Consider the following 17,265-nt stretch of genomic DNA (forward strand, 5'->3'; position numbering starts at 1 on the left):
CTATGCTGGTTTCAGACAGATTGGGTTTCCACAGGATGTTTGTGTGTGTGAAAGTGTTTAAGTGTTATCAGATTTTTTTTTCTTCTTCTTTTTTTGGTGTGTACTGTTTGACACATGAATGTTTGTGCATGGCTGTATATTTAACTTCCAGCTCTGGCAGCCACAGCTCTGATTAAACACTCCGATCGCGTGTGTGTGTGTGTGTGTGTGTGTGTGTGTGTGTGTGTGTGTGTATAAGCAAACAGACCAACTTTGGTCTCTCTCTCTGTGCTGATAACGGCTAATACAATGCTCATCACTTAGCCTCTCACCCTCAAGCTCCAGACTTGACTAATAAATCCCAGAGTGAGTGATGAATGGCCAAGCCTGCTGCATCGATGTATGAGTGATGGATGTGGTGACCTGGGCCTTCACAGGAATTAAAGCAAGTCTGCCTCTAACCTCAATTATGAAAGTAGGTCTGTGTTTCTATGAGCTTTAAAGTGACTGTTTTTTATCTTTGTTGCCTGTGGTGAATCAGTAGACCTCCAGGTGTGTGTGTGTGTGTGTGTGTGTGTGTGTGTTTATAGTTAGTCGAGGGTTTCTAGCAAACACTAGATCTTTAACTGGCTTATTTCGTAGCTGAGAGTGATTTTTCTAAATATTTGGGTTCTGCATTCTGGTTTTGACTCCTATCTGTTACTCCTCACTGACCCTCCAGTTTTAGGACAATTATCCAAAATATGAATCTAATTAATGAGTTTGTATGTTGAAATCGTGGAATGTACTTCAGTGGCCAAGTCAGTCATCTGAACCCAAAGCATCTATTTCCAAAGCATGCGTTTCTTTGCTGAAGACCAGATTGTTGGAGGGAAACCCCCTGAGGAAAGCAAGACATGAAGATGGCAGCAGTACAACTCTGGCAGAGATGACAAGTGCGATAATGTCTCTGGGTTTGGATTACTTTTTCTGAAGTTTGTTAATTTGTCCACATGCTTTCTTTCCCTGTGTGTTCCTACTGAACAATAAGAGCACAGAGTCTACAGTTATGTGTTCTCTGCAAAGCAGCGCTTTGAGCTTAAAGTTAATGAGTACAGTAGAGCTCTAATGATTTTTTGATTGACAGAGAATTATCAATTATTTATCAAGCAAACACTGCAGCTTTGTGGGGATTTGCTGCTTATCTTTGTCTGATGTAAAAGCACGTTTAATATGTTTTGGGTTTCTGACAAAACGCGAAAGTCAAAGACTTCACCTCAGGCTATATTGTGATTGGCTTCTTATGCTTCCACACCAGTAATAGCTGTGACAGGATGGATTATGCTTTCAGGTCGTCTCTCTGTCTGTACATCCATCTATTGTTGTAAACATGATATCTCTCAAACAGCTCAGGGGAATTTTGTTCTTTTACAAATTTGCCACAAACATTTACTCGGATGCAAAAATGAACTGATGAAAGTTTAGTGGTCAAAGGTCAGCATGGCCTTACAAAACAAATTTTCTAAATGAAGATATTTGCATGCTAATTGTGACAAGTTTTCAAAGAATTTAATAGGATGAAGTGATGATATTTTGTCTCCAAAGGTCAGCTTCCATGTTTTTCTCGCCATTATTCAGCGGCATAACTAAGGAAGAGAAGCAGAGGCTGTGGTCTCATTTGACCAGGTACTGAATTCATAATGCTAATCTTCAGTGCCCACCTGCTGAATAAAATCTTTAATAGATGTGAGAAAAGCAAGTCAAGACCAACATGCGTGTTAAATCCAGCTTCACTGGAGATGTGGAAACCAATGGTGGCTGATTCTCTGCTTCTCAGTTCCCACTATTTTATAGATTTGGTACAAGTCATTCATCCATTATATCTTCTAACAGCCAACACAGTGGTTAGCACTGTCGCCTCATAGCAAGAAGGTTCTAGGTTCGAATCCCTCCAGCTGGCAGGGGCCTTCTCCAGGTACTCCAGCTTCCTCCTACAGTCCTGCATACTACAAGTAGTGATTGAAAATGGTAAAATCAGTAGGTTTTAGCTCTGTGATAACCTGGCAAATTGTCCAAGTTTCACTCTATCACCTCCATAACATCTGGGATCGATTCCAGCTAAGCCCACAACCCTGAACGGGAGAAGCGGTTAAGAAGATGGATGGAAATAATCACTGGCAGGAGCCTTGATAAGAAGCTGCTGCTGCTGCTGCTGATGATGATATTACCATTATTTAGCATTCTTTAGTATTTATTTAATCATTTGCACTAGATTGGTTTAGCTAGTGACTATAGAATAATATAATTCTTTTTAATTAGTGCAAAGTGCAGTCAAGTTTGATTGGAAATTTGCATTTCCTGTCTATCACCCAACAGCCACCATAGTGGTTACGACTGTTACCTCACAGAAAGAAGGGTCCTGGTTCGAGCCCCTGGCTCAGGCCGTTCTGTGTTGAGTTTGCATGTGTTTCCTCTGCCTTTCATGTGGCTGATCTGGCTTCCTCCCACAGAACAAAAACATGCACATTAGGTTAACTGGTGAGTCTAAATCATCCCTGGACGTGAGGTAGATAAAGTGCTTACAGCATGAGAATAAAGTGTGGTCAAATGTGGCTTGTAGTCTCAAATGCCAGTCCATTTCTATTTCCAAATTTAATGAGAACCTTTTCAGTCGCTGGTAGGACATGTAATTCAAAACCAAATGTGAACCTCATGCTGGCACAGAAAAGTCAGAAGGTTCACCAAAGTCAGCGGGATCTTCTTTTTTCTCCTTTGGGGACCATGAATATCTGCAAAATGTCAAGGCAGTCAAACTAATCTTTGAGATATTTCAGTCCTGACATCACAATCTCCAGATATGATGTGAAATTATTGATTCAGTGCTTAAACTCTTAGAGTGAGTGTACAAAGTCTGAGTCATATACAGTCTATCGTGGTAATACTTGTTGAATTCCAGTATTTCACACACACCCACAGATTACTGATACTGGCTGCTCTCACGCTCCCTTGTTTTATCACAATGAAATTTGAATCAATATTTTTTAAAACAATCTCTCAAGTGGAGTTCTTAATTTCACACTGTGTGAGTCCATTTGTGACAAATTCGGGGCTTGTTCATAATTTAGGAGTCGCTATGTGGAGAGACTAATTTGTTTGCCCGACCTGTAGTTTGTGAACGCTAAACTGGCTTTAGGTACTTTTCAGTGGTACAGGTTCTGGTGTCTTTGGTAGGAATGTTTGCTATGTGGGAAGGATTGGAATCTAATCTCGTTGGCATCTTACTTTAGTTGAGTTTGTTTTGGATCAGGCAGTGAGCACTTATTCACTATTCACACCAGAAACAGCTGTTTATTTGATACTTAAAAAGTCAAGAAAATTGCAGTTTGAAGTAAAAATGCGTTTTCCATCAACTTAAATAAAAATGTCTCAAGGTATAACCTTCATTGCTGTAGTAATGAATGTTTCAAGCCAGAAGGGGTGCTTTAAAAGCACCTGAATGGCAAATGTAGTATTTCCTCTAAAAGAATATTATCATGTCACGCAAGGTGAAAGCAGAGCGCACAGGGAGCCACGTTTGTAAATAACAGGAAATTGGAAATCATATCGTTCCTCTTCCACAAGCGGTAAATGATAACATCCGATCTTCTGGCTCCTGGTCATGCAGTTGTGTTCACATGTGTGTCTACTGTATGCATACGTACAGACACACACTTATAAAAATCCAGGCAGACAGACGGGGGGAGATGAATGCTCCTGTTTCCCTCGTAGGCCCCTGGCGTTTACGCTTTCTGTCCCGTGCTGACGCAGCTGGAGGTAACTGGGCAGTTGCGCTGCATTGCTGGGCACACGATTCTCCCTAAGGGTGGAGCATGCACGCGCAAACGCTGGGAGGGCAGAGAAGGGCAAGGAGAGGGGGAGTGAGATGTGGCAGTATGGATAGAGAGCAAAACGAGCATGATGTTGTGAGGAGAGCAAATAGGAGGTGGAGGAGTGAGATCTGAAGCCCTGTGCACTGCCAGAAGCTCCAAAGAGCTAGCAGGTATATAAATTTAACAGTGACTAATGCAAGATTGAGTAAAGCGGGAGAAGAGAAGAAAGGAGGATGGAGTCAGAGGATCGAGAGAGCAAGAGGGCAAAAGGCAGAACAGAGAGGGAGGAGTAGCTTGATTAAAGATGTAGTGGAGATGGCCAAGTGAAGGGTGGAGGCTGATCAGGGCTAAGTTGTTGCAGCTGTGTTGATTTAACTTCTCACTGTTCAGATTGTGTGTGCTGGGGTGTGGATGCATCTATCTGAGGACGCAATGAAGAGAGGGAGAGAGACATGGAATACGAAGCTTAGACGTTCAGAGAGCGCCGCTGACCTCAAAACACCTGCACAAACAGCCACCACCACAGACAAAAGCTCCGGCGTGTGTTGTGCATGCATGTTCACGAGTTAAATAAGCCCCAAAAGGTCTTCATGCTGTGACTTACCTGGAACAAATCCTGTTCTAGAAAATAAAAACAAAGAACATTATGTGAATGCGGTATGACCACCAGGGAGTGTAGCTTTGAGCGAAGTGAGTGTGCACGTGTCGGTGTGTGTGTGCATGACTATGCGGGGATGAATAAGAGCGATTTATATCAGGGAAAGAATGGTTTGTTGCTGCTCCTAAGAATAGATTCTGTGACGGAAATGATTTTGATGCTGTGTGTGTGTGTGTGTGTGTGTGTGTGTGTGTGTGTGTGTGTGTGTGTGTGTGTGTGTGTGTGTGTGTGTGTGTGTGTGTGTGTGTTTGCTTGCTTGCTTGCCCTGGAGTGTTTTGCAGATCAAATGCACTTTCTGTTTAATTCACCGTCTCAACAGGCAGCTCCTACAAAGTACATGCACGCACTGGCACATGCACGTCTTTGCACACTCTAATACAAACATACAGAATGCAAGATGAGAATGGAGATAAAAAATGAAGTAAGTCTGTAAATATTTGGTCTTGGGGACATGAGATATTCTTCTGGGACAACCAAGTCCACAGTAAATGCCGTGTGTTTGCTTTCTTGTTCACTTATATGTGTAACTGCTGTGCAGATGTGGGTCTGCCTGGTGGTGAAGAACATGCATGCAAATATATGTAGGGTTTTTTTTCAGCGTGGGTGTGTACTGTAAATGTTTTTTTCAGGGCTGACAGGCGATGAATGTTCATGCTGTGTCCCCTTGAAGTGTTTCATAGTCAGAATAATCGCCATTGAGTGTTTTTTGGGAGAAATGGTTGTTGTGAAAATCCCTACTATGCTTTTTTTTTTCCGTTGGCTTTGTGGGTTGTATGCTGTGTATATACAGGTCTGTTCATACATACAGTATTGTGAAGTGATAGAGTGGACTAGACTGTGAGCCTTCATCAGCAGTCCAGAGTGATGTTATCTGCGCTGGCTAGTTCCCCTGTAGGGTTCAAGTCTTTTCTGCTTTCTTTGTGAAATACATACCAAAGACAGCGCTGTCAGACCTTAACAAAACTAAGCGTGTGCTCGTGTGTGCTCATGTGCATGTGTCGGCTCCTCTTTTATAACTACAGATTGACACCTCATTCATGTGTCTGTCATCTTATCGAGACATCTCCTTTTCCTGTAATCACTTCTTCTGCCTCATCCTCTTCTCCTGCACTCCTATCTCCTCATCGTCTGCTGTGGACTAAACGTACCTCGCTTTTAGTCCACACCAGACGGGGGGGGGTGTGTGTGTGTGTGTGTGTGTGTGTGTGTGTGTGTGTGTGTGTGTGTGTGTGTGTGTGTGTGTGTGTACGCGCTCTCGAGCTCTCTCACAACGCCGTCCAACTCGTACTGGGGTGTAAAACTCCACTTCCCCTTTTCTCATTTCCAACACATCTCCCATCACTTGCGGTTGAGCTGAGAGTTGGCATTATAAAAAGAAAAGGCCTTTTCACTTGTGAGTGTGGGGATGTGGGTGTGTGTGTGAGCCAGTATGACGATCTCTGACCACACTACAGCACCTGCTAGGGGTTCTCCTGTATATCTTTGGCCCCTTGTTAACTTGTCCTCTACTCTAGAGTCCTCAGTGATTTCAACTACATGGCTTGTCACTCAACCCCACAGCCAAGGCATCATGGGTAACAGCTCTGACTCACTGCTAAAGTACACTTTAATGTCTAATGCGAGCAAGCGAGAGGGAGAAAGCATCGGAGTTTGGAAAATAGCTCAGCATTGCCATGCGAAGCACAGCGCCGCTGCGCCCTCCGTTGTCCGTTTAACTGTCAGCTTAGGGCAGTGATGGAATAAAATGGTCCTGAATGGACAAAGGGTCTTATCTCCGAAGGAAATTAAATGTTATTCAAATTTGGCGTTTGGCATCTCGGGGGCTGTACGTGAAATGTTTATAAACACAAGTCGATTATCGCTCACATAAACATGGATATGATCTTTGCCACCTTGACAGTAATAACAGGTTCATCGCAGCCTCACACCTCTGATTTAACCCAAGCGGCAAATGGAAACAACCGCTGAGAATTATGGTCTGTTCACTGTGTCTAAGAGCTGGAACTCCTTTTGTTGTGAGGTAACAACAGGGTATAAATGGCAAAAAAAAGACGGCACAGAGCACTCAGAGGGTGCAAGAATGCAAGGCTCACATTTTTGATTAATTTATGTTCCAGTACATTTCAGTTTTCCTAAGTCATTACCCTCCCAAATGACAACCATTCCCAGTGGATTCAGGCAAACTCTTATAAACAAGTGCTTGCTGTGGTCCAATCTCCGTGCTTCTGGTCTGCTTATCGTCTTGTGTTAGCACTTGGGTTTACACTCTTTTCTGGAGACTGTGTATCATCCTATAGTTTCCATTTCCCAGTTATTTATCTGTATATTACACACACACTCTCCAGGTACTGCTCGCAGGTCGTTTATCCTCCATAGGTCCCCTGATATATGGAGCTGTTGCATTATAGTATCATGACACACTCCTGCCTGCAGAGCAAACACAGTTGCGTACGCTGTCAAGCACCTGGTTTGTCATGGTGTGTGTCTGGCACAGTTAAAGGGTAAGTGTAGGTGTGTGTCTGTGTGTTAACTTAAGTTTTTTTCTTCTTCTAGTGATTTGTCCTATTTTAAGGCCCCGTACTTTGCTGTCTCTCTGTTAATACTACTTTTACTCAAGTGCTTCAGGGTTTTCTTCTCCCAATTGCTATTCATTAGGGTTGATGGGTGGCAAAGGTAGTAAGGCTGCAGCAGCACAAATATGGCTTCTAGAAGGTTTTCTGTGGCATATTTACTGCAGTATTTGCGGTCTTATTCATATAACCACAACCACTTTTTTTTTTATCTTTTCTGTTTTATCTGTAGATTGTTTCTTGCTGGTCTGTGAGGTGTAAGAAATTTGCGTTTTGCAAAACACCAAGACATTATTGTCATTTTGCTTCGTTTAGCAACAAGCAGTGCAAAAAGAAAGAACTTAAAATAAAACAAAAACTAAACTTCGAAGCTGGGCCAAGAAAATACTTTTGCAAATGCAGTCATCTGAGCGCTCCGTATGATACGTAATGATTTCTTATTTCGAAGAAACATCTTTTGGTGTCTCATGTGTTGCTTTCCTTTCCGTGCAGACTCCGAAAGTCTTTGTTGATCATAAGCAGCGGAAATTTGACTCAAACAGTAGTGTGAAAATGGTAAATATTGCTATAGAAGATGAATTTGATGTTTAGTGGTGCGAGTTGGCGTACATGTGGATAATAGTTGCATATGCATGAGCCTATATTCGCTGTGTGTTGGTGGTATCCCTCTGTGTATGTGTGAGCCCCCCCTCTCAGTGAGTAGGCAGCGTATTACTTGTTTTGGTGCAATGAGCCAGGCCTTGTATTAGGCAGGTTGAGCTGCAGGGGAAATTTTGTAACACTTGACCTGTTTCACTGACTCATTTGTGTGGATGAAGAAAAGGAGGGAAAGAAAAGGAAGGAGAGAGCAAGCGAAGGGATTGGATGGCAGCACAAGTGGTTCGGGGTGATTGGAAGCATGAGTGACAATGGTCAAGAAAAGGAGGGGGAACAGCAGCTGGGGCTAGCTGAGCGGGGAGAGTGACATGAGATGACGGTGCCTTCACATTCCTGCTTTCTTACTTTCCCCGTCTCTGCGGCTCTCACCCATCCCTTTGTCTTTATCTTTCATTCAGCAGCCTCTCTGGCAGGCCCGGCCGAGTTGCCCCTCTTCTTATTACTCAGCCCTTCAACCTTAAAGGTCAAAAGCAAAGACTTTGCGCTTTAAAAGTAAAGAATATCACATTTCTCTGTAACTATGACTATGCATATGTGACATTCCTCCTTTTTCCCGTCTGTCCCGGTGAATGTGGTTGTTTGTTTGTTTGTTTTTTTTAAATACTCAATGCCAGCTCACTGCATACATATTAATAGTCTAGTTTTTCATTTGAGGAGCTCAGCTGGTGGTCTCCTGCCTTGAAGGAAGACTTTAAGCTGTATAACTGCTTCACTGGCTACTTATTCTCACAGTGTCCTCTCCTTCCTTCTGTCCTCAAATTCTCTCTGTGTGTGTTTATTTTCCTTTGCCTTTGGCTGTAATGAGTATAAAGTAGGTAAGAATGATGAATGATGTATTAGAAATTGTTGAGGGGTCAACTGATCATTTTCAAGTGTCTTTTCATTTTTTGCTTACCCTTTCTGATATCCAGCCATGCAGATAGCTTTTTATTCGAGCATGTTTTTAAGTGTAACCTGTTAAATATGCAGTACCTATAAAAACTGTTTATAGCTGTGTATTTCCCAGAGCACCAGGGCGATGAATCTTCAAAGATAGCTGAGTATCTGAATGCAATTTTCATGTACAATTCACACCTAAAATGAACAAACTGGATATCTCAGCATCTGTCAGCGCAAGAAGGAAATGCATGGAGACCGCCATGTGATTTTTTTTTATTTTATTTTATTTATTTATTTATTTTCCAAAAAAAGAAGAAAAAATATCAGACCCCATCTGGAGATGATGATCAGAATCAGCTGGGTGTGAAAGGCAAGCTGTGTCCAAAGTCCACCTCCTCCCAGTAATTTAGTCCTGCAGGCAAAGAGTTTACAGATTTCATTTGAATTGTACAGACACCTCGTTCAGCTCTCTCCTCTCTGTTTTGTCCTATCAAAGGAACCCACTTTGGTGCGTATGACAAAATTTTTTCCTTCCCTCCCCTTTTCATAACAAGATCCACCTGTTTAGATCTCAAAAGAACTAACTGGCCAAAGTCTCCAATCAAGCCCTAGATTTTTAGACATGTAGGAGTAAAGTTATCTCTCAGACTAATTACAATATACTCAAATGCTATTATGGATTTTTTTTTTCTTTTCCGTTTTTTGTCCAGTGATGCCAAACTCATGTCGTCTAGCCCTGCTTTAAACACATTTCAGCTCTAGCTATAACATCTTTCCTGACAAGAGTTTATTGAGGAAATAATTATGCTTCCCTCGACCTGGGACTTGCCAAGTTTGTCAGCAAGTACACCAAACAGTTTCATAATTTGCATACTGAGATTGATGGTGTGCATGTGGGCTGCATGGGCAAAGCGAAACTGCTTATAAATACAAAGCATTAAAACAAATGTAATGAACTGCATGTAATTATATAGAAACTCTAATGTTAATATCTGGTGTAGATGTTGATGGCCAAAGAAACCCAAGAGGGTTATTGCAGAATGTGGCCAGATAAACCCAAAACTATCTCGCTGGTTAGAAAGCACTGCAACTCCTGGAGCCTTTAATACTTAATGCGCTGAACTTTGTTGCCCACCAGTGGGTCAGTCATTCGAAACTCATGTTGTGCAGCCAAACATTGTTCTGACTCTTCGAAGTTTATTTCAAATGTGAGTGGAGATTCAGAAGTCTCCAGACATGCCAAGTTCGATATTCCTCACGTGCCTGGAATTCAGAGGAGGGACAAGATAAACGAAATGTCAGGCAGGAAGTTTTAAAGCCTTCAAGTTGCTTAAGGGTAAAATTATGCTTTAAGAAATTTAATCATGTGTAAGAGTTTGATATTGTTCCTCATTTTCCACTTCATTTGCTTGTTTAAAAAAAAGAAGTAGTAAAAATGTGGAGGAAAAAAAAATCCTCTTGTCTATCTTCCTTTTCCTTCGAATCTGCTTTCATTACCCTCCTTGTCCCCCAATCTCCCTTGTCGCCTGCTCTTCCGCTGCTGCCACAACTGCGCAAAGTACAGTTGTAGCCTTTCAGTCCTGGTGTGACGGCTGGCGTGGCGACTGGTGGCTGCGAGCACGTCCGCTGGTAAAACGAGCCCCGCCATCAGTCGAAACAGAGCCTGGTGTTTGGTGACATTTAGCATTTTACTGCAAAAATTATGCATCAGTGTTGACATTCAGCCTTATGCATAAAATTCATGATGTATGTGGCACTTCCTGTAGGCATTGCAGCAGAAAGACGGGCGAGGAGTATGTCACAGCTGAGGCACAACAATCCCACGTGTTGAGAATAGATCTCTGTTGTGCGTTTGCATATGTGCGAATGGACGAATAACATCCTCGTGAATCTAGATCATCAAGCTTTATGAATGATTTTAGGAGTCGTGTTTTTCGTGTTTCCTTCTCTCCATTGTTGTCTCCATTATGGATTCAAGAATAACTCCCTGCTCCTATGCACATACACACGTACACGCACACCTCTCCCTGAGGTACTTCACTTTATTCATTCTTCGCAGATTAATTCCGGGACGACACTTTTTACGATCCCCAATTTATGTCAGCAGTCAGGCAGGCAGGCCTTCCCTCTCTGCTGCCTCTCCTCTTATCTCCTCTGCCTCATGTCTCTGTCTCCCTCTACATGTGCGCTCAATGAAACAATGGTACTTTCTAGTAACGAGCATGGAGTTTGTCAGGTTTTAAAAAGAAGAAGAAGACAAATGGAGGGAGGGACCGAGAGGATGTGAAGATAATGGGTTTCTGTGGTGATTAACATTCCAGAGTGCTGCATCAAAGAAAGTGTGACTGTCCTATTGTGCCTTTACTGACAGACGAATGAAGGGAGGTCTCGGCGCTGGTTTCTTCTGTGGCTCACAGGGTAATAAACATACCATGTCTAATCTACATCTCGGGTGCCGGGGTGTCTCTGTAAGTCTGAGCATCTCCGTGTGTATCTCTGTGTAAACTGAGAGTGACACATCCACCCTTTTCATCTTTTGAGAACAGAGCCACATTTATAAGATGCAGTCAGCGTGACGGTGAGTGAGCTCTCATTCTCTCGCCCGGTGAGTCAGACGGCGAGCTGACTAACCGGTCATTCATTCTGTCATTTGGGATCACCGGGTTCCCGCCACGCCGCTGTGACACACCTGTCACCCGGAGCGAGAGGAGCCCGACCTATAGGTGCGTTTAACCAAAACAGGAAACGGGGTTCGGCAAGCCACTGTTCCATTAGAACTGACATTATTCCCGCTGAGTGAAAGCTGTTGACATGTAGGCATCACTGAAGTGTTGTGAAGTGCCTTGCAGAAAGGTTCGGCTTGCAAGTGTTGTTTTTCATTATTGGTTCGGGAGGCAGAGAAAAACCTACAGCAGCGTTCATAAGTGACTCCATCAACCTCTTAAACACTCAGTCAAAATATATCCATGACCCCTGCTTCGCTTGCACTGTTATCCGTGATATCGCTTTAAAATGACACAACAGCGATTACTCAGTCAAGTCATATATTTATCATCAGAAACTATAGATGTTTGGTCAACTTAATTTGCATCATCAGTATTTAATTACATTTTACGGTGCCAGGCATTAATCAGGACAATAGTGGTTCTAATAGCAGAAATACATAAAAAAATATATATATATTATCTCACATAAACTAACAAAATAGAGTGAATTAATAGTTTTTGTTTGGTTTGGTTTTGAAACTGGCTGACCCTTTAAAGCCTGAAACGTGACATAATTGCCAGAAAATTTAGATTTTTTTTTTTTTTAAAATGGAGTGGTTATTGAGCCTTCTGACAGTTTTTTTTAAAATTCATTGAATATTAATTTGCATTCTGAATTTGCATATATGCATCATATTTGGCACATCTGAGTTTTTAATGTTATTTTTTGTTTATTGCTTAAAAATGTATTTAACAAATTTTTTTTTTTTTGATTTGTCGGAAAGAAAAACACTGATTATGTAGAGGTCTCAAAAACTTGTATCAAATATGACATAGTAGGTGTTTAAGGGTTAAAAACATTAAAGTTTAGTCTAAGCTCAGAGGGTTCCTTATTAGTCCATTAGGACCAAATATTCAAATTACTATTTTAAACTTTAACAAACTAGTTACCTGTTCATAGTTAGGATTCACTGATGAACACTTCCTGTGTTCATCGATGACATACCTGTTTTTCACTGGTACACTCAACTATTGTTCATTACAGCCAATCACACGTCAACAACTCAAAGCATTCAGGCATGAAGATGCATTCAAGTCAACCTGCTGAACTTCAAATTGAGCGTCAGAATGGGGAACAAAGGCGATTCTGAATTTAGCATGGCTGGTGCCAAACGACCGGGTCTGAGCATTTTTGAAACTTTTCCCACACAACCATCTCTTGACTTTACAGGGAGTAGTCCAAAAAATAGAAAATATTCTGTGTGTAGCCGTTCTCTCGGCAAAAACGCCTTATTGATGCCAAAGGTCAGAGGAGAACAGCCAGACTGCTTCAAGCTGATGCGAAGAAAAACAGTAGCTCAAATAACCACTTGTTGCAAGTCTCTCAATGCACAACATGCTGAAGCTTGAAGCAGATGGGCTACTGCAGTGGAAGACTACCCCGGCCTACAGTGTCGGCTAAGAAGAGGAAACTGTGGCTACAGCTCGCATAGATTCATCAGAACTGGACTTCCAGGATCGTAAACATGAAAGCATAGATTCAGTCTAACTTGTATCAGCAGTTCAGGCTGCTGCTGGCGGTGTAATGGTGCAGAGCATATTTTCTTGGCACTCTCTGGGCCCCGATGCACCAACTGAGCATCATTTAAAGACCACAGCTTACCTGAGTATTGTCTCTGATTATGTCCATCCCTGTATATGACCAGTGTACTCATCTTCTAATGGCTGCCTCCAGCAGGAAAACTCACTATATCACAAAATTCAAATCATCTTAATTGGTTTCTTAAGCATATCGGTGAAGTTGTATCAAGTACTCAAATGACCTCCACAGTTTCTAGATCTCAGTCCAGTAGAGCACGTCTGGAATGTGGTGGAATGATCTGATCATGGATGTGCCGCTGAGAAATCCGCAGCAACCGTATGATGCTGCCATGTCAGTTTGGATCAAAATCCCTGAGGAATGTTTGCAACACCTTGTTGAATCTGTGCCACGAAGAATTAAAACAGCTCTGAAGACGAAGGTTGATGAAACCTTAATACTCACAAGGTCTACTTGTGAAGTGACCAGGGAGAGTATATACCTTAGATAACCACACTGGCCATTTAGGTATAATGTTCAGGAATAACAGCTTTAGTAATATCAGGGCAGTGGACGCATTGTTTTATCCCTCTTTAATTACTCTAGTACAACGAAAATGGAGATGAGAAAAATTAAAAGGCTTTGGGCTAGAAAGGGTTAATAGAGCTAACGTCTGTGTTTCAGTGTCGTCTGAGTTCAGTTGTAAAAGATGATTGCAATAATAATCAATTCTCTAAACTTGACATTGATTAATGTGATTTTAAAGTTGCCAGAAGAAATCTTTGAGCCTTTTGAAATAATCTGGATTTTTGCACTCGTTAGTGATGAAATTCAGTCTGAATGAGAGCCAAGTCACACTTAAAGAACAGAACTTGCTGGAAAAAGCAACAATCCCTTGAATAATTTTGTAACTTGGAGACTCATCTTTTGCAGACCTTTTTTCTTCTTCTTTTTTTAAACGGCAACAGCCTCCATCTTGTAAGCAGCTACAAGAAATGTACATCAATATTATAGGCTGTCTTGAGTGACCTGCCCTCTGCAGGTCATGCACTGCTTCACAGATGTGTTAAGGGCAGTTTTGTTGACTTGAGCATCCCAAACTTTTTTTGCTATTGTTTGTGGATTTACTTGTGTGCTTTGGGACACTTTCTGCAGTTTCAGGGCTGCCCTGAGGCAGCACTGAACCACAATGCTCCCTCCACCATGCATCACTAAGATTCAAGTCTGTAGTGCCTTTTCTGCTTCACACATGGCACAGGGTGCATTTTTTCCCCAAAAAAAGCTGAAGTTTTGTCGACAGTACATCTTTCCTGAAATGTTGAGGACCACACGGAAGTTTCATAAAGGAAACATGAACACAGATTTGAGGAAAATGTAAGGATTTCTGTAGATTCTGCTGTAAGTGGTGGCTTCTTCTTACCTTTCTTGTTCAATAGCAACAGTCCTTAATCTACAAAAGGACAAACATCTATATAGGCTGTTTTTCTGAGGCCCTCTAAAAGGTATGAGTGGAACAAAGGTAACAAACAACGAATCTTTGTTCAGAAGGGCAGACTTTGTCTTTGTGTGCCATTATTTATAGCACCTCTGTAACCCACACTTTCAATCTCCTTAATTATAATTCCTAACTCAAAGTCGCTTTTTGCAGACGTTCTGCAAAAGAGGCTCAGTTTTTCAGCTTGCACAGTAAATCATTTCTCACTGTGTTATATATATATATAGTCATGAAAAGTACATGTAACCCACATCAGATTTGTGGGTTGTGCTGCTGCATAAGGTTGGAGGTGTAATTTTCCCTCCCTGCCGCTAGGAGGCGAGTATGCCTTGAGATGACTTTCTGTTAGTCAACATTTCCTGTTGTGGAAGCCATTACTCACGAGGCAACCGCTACTCACGAGGCAACCGCCAAATTAGCTGAAAGATCCTGGATCTGAGATCTGTGAAATACGGCCGTGGGAAGCTGCGTCAGCTGGACGAGCTATCTCACCACGAGCTCCGATTGGTTTTTGACCAGGACTGGATCATTTGAGATCTGAACCCTGTGGGTTCAGTGGCGAGCCAATCCCGAGAGAGTGACTGTCGACGGACCCGAGTGCGGTGTGGCCAGCCGTGGGATCCATCTTCAGCGAACCTCAGGACTATTACTACCTTCCTTGATACAGATAAGACTAACACTTTAAAAATCTACCCGGGTAGTGTTCGAACCAATGGACAGAAACACACACACACACACAAGGAACTCTAATTTCTCTTTCTAAAGAGAAGTGGACTGAGCAACGGGAGCGGAAGCTCTTTAATTGAAACTCTTTGGAGAATTTCCTTAAAGAGGATGTTGTTTTGATTTTATTTTTGGGCCCTTTAATGTGCGTTTGTGCACTGTAGGAAGCCGGCTTTAGACAGGCAGGGTTTGTAAACTTTACAACTTTCAATACAGTTTCTACTCAAATCACATCTATTCTATCATTGTGTGGTTCCTTCTCTGCTGATCCTTTCAAGGCTCCATAGTCTTACCTAGAACTTTCTGATACTGGTCCAAAGTCGTCGAGACAATAATTTAATGCATATCTCATGTTGTTTAATTGTAATACCTGTTACAAAAGTGGCGAGCCAGCCAGGAGCCTAGTTAAGTGTCAGCAGTGAAACATATCTCAAGTTTGGGGAATTGTATGAAAAAAAAGTTGTTTAAAAGTTGTTTGTCATTGCCAAAGATGGAGTTCATAGCTAACTCAGGTATCAAAGTCCCTAATGCAGTGATTGTGAGTGGGTTGCTTGAATCGCCAGAAGATGAGGAGATTATAGACTTTCTGAAGAAATTTGGTTCTTTTAGGCTTGTTTCAGTAACTGATGCTGAATCAGAGTTTTATAAAAACCTGATTATTGAATATCAAGATGGTGCCGCCATTGAAGCCTTATCTTCTCTTTTGCCTTACACACATGAACTCAAAGAGAACCCAAGTGTCAGGTATCTCGTTCAAGCTTTGGCTAGCATTTACACTACGAAGGTTGGCTGCAATGTTACCAAAACCTACCTCAATGAGATAAAGAAATTGGCAAAATTAAGTGGGAAAGACTACGAAGAAGTGCTGAGAGACATGATGTCAGAGATCAGTGAGGCAATTGGAACAGACAGCATTGATGAGGCATCTGTAGCCAAACCGTTCGACACATCTCTTGAAACAGTTGAAACCTCAGAGCACCGGATGTTCAGAAGTCCCTCCTTAACAGATTCCGGTCAGGATTGCCCCAAACCAAAGCCACCTACCATCCTGAGGCAAAATCTACCCATCAGGGAGAGTGACCTGCATCCACCTGAAGTTCAAAGGGTCATTGTTGAACACATTGTAAGGAAAAGTGACTGTAACACATATCCACATTTTCCCATCAAGCTCCACCCATTTTCAGGAAAAACCCCAAGACCCAGTAATGAGACCGACTACGACACATGGCGATCACATGCTGAGCTTCTCAGGAAAGATCCCACTCTGTCCAATCTTCGGAAGTCTCGGAAAATGGTTGAAAGCTTGCTCTCCCCTGCAGCAGATATTGTTAAAAGGCTAAGTCCTGAAGCTACCCCTGAAACTTACCTTCAACTGCTGGATGCAGCCTTTGGAACTGTTGAAGATGGCGAAGAACTTTTCGCCCAGTTTATGAACACTCTTCAGGATCCTGGTGAAAAGGCTTCGTCTTACCTCTGCCGCCTCCAGGCTGTTCTAAACCTTGCTGTTAAGAGGGGAGGAATTGCTGCTGAAGAAGCAGACAAATATATTCTCAAACAATTCTGCCGCGGTTGTTGGGACAACATCTTGCTCTCTGACCTCAACCTAGAAGAAAAGAAAAGTCACCCTCCAGCGTTTGCAGAGCTCCTGTTACAGATCCGTACTGAAGAGGATAGACATGCAGCCAAAGTCACACGCATGAAGAAGCACCTCGGCTCAAATCGACAGCGGGCCATTACTAGCTCGCAAAGCACATGTGCGTGCAGCCAGCAAGTAGTGATCCCACCCGAGTCCAACACGTTGGCGGAACTCAAACAGCAGGTCGCATCTCTTCAGAGCCAGCTTACCGCATTGATGTCAAAGAAACCCCAAAAGACCTCGAAACCCAAGGGGAGCGCTGAGCACACATCCAGCCAACCACTACCACCTAAACTTAACCCTAGAGCACCAAGCTGGAAGCCCTCCAACCCAAAACAGAATGCAAGGCCAAAGGCTTGGTATTGTTTCAAGTGTGGTCAGGATGGCCACATTTCCTCAACTTGCACTAACGAACCAAACCCCACTCTCGTTGATGAAAAAAGAAGTCAGCTAAGAGAAAAGCAGCGTCTTTGGGATGCAACCGACCATCTAACTCCCAATGAAAATTTTTAGATGTAGCCTCAGTTGTAGGGCAA

General features: G+C 42.5%; 1 protein-coding gene across 1 annotated transcript in view; it reads left to right on the forward strand.

Annotated features, from left to right (window-relative positions):
- Window positions 1–17,265, forward strand: part of LOC146659336 (nectin-2) — a 95,636-nt gene that overhangs the window by 54,492 nt on the left and 23,879 nt on the right. The gene's annotated exons all lie outside the window — the stretch shown is intronic.

Source organism: Rhamphochromis longiceps, linkage group LG11, assembly GCF_057381845.1.
Source record: "Rhamphochromis longiceps isolate RC_006_pf linkage group LG11, R_longiceps_female_GT1.1, whole genome shotgun sequence".
In the NCBI taxonomy this organism is placed as follows: Eukaryota; Metazoa; Chordata; class Actinopteri; order Cichliformes; family Cichlidae; genus Rhamphochromis; species Rhamphochromis longiceps.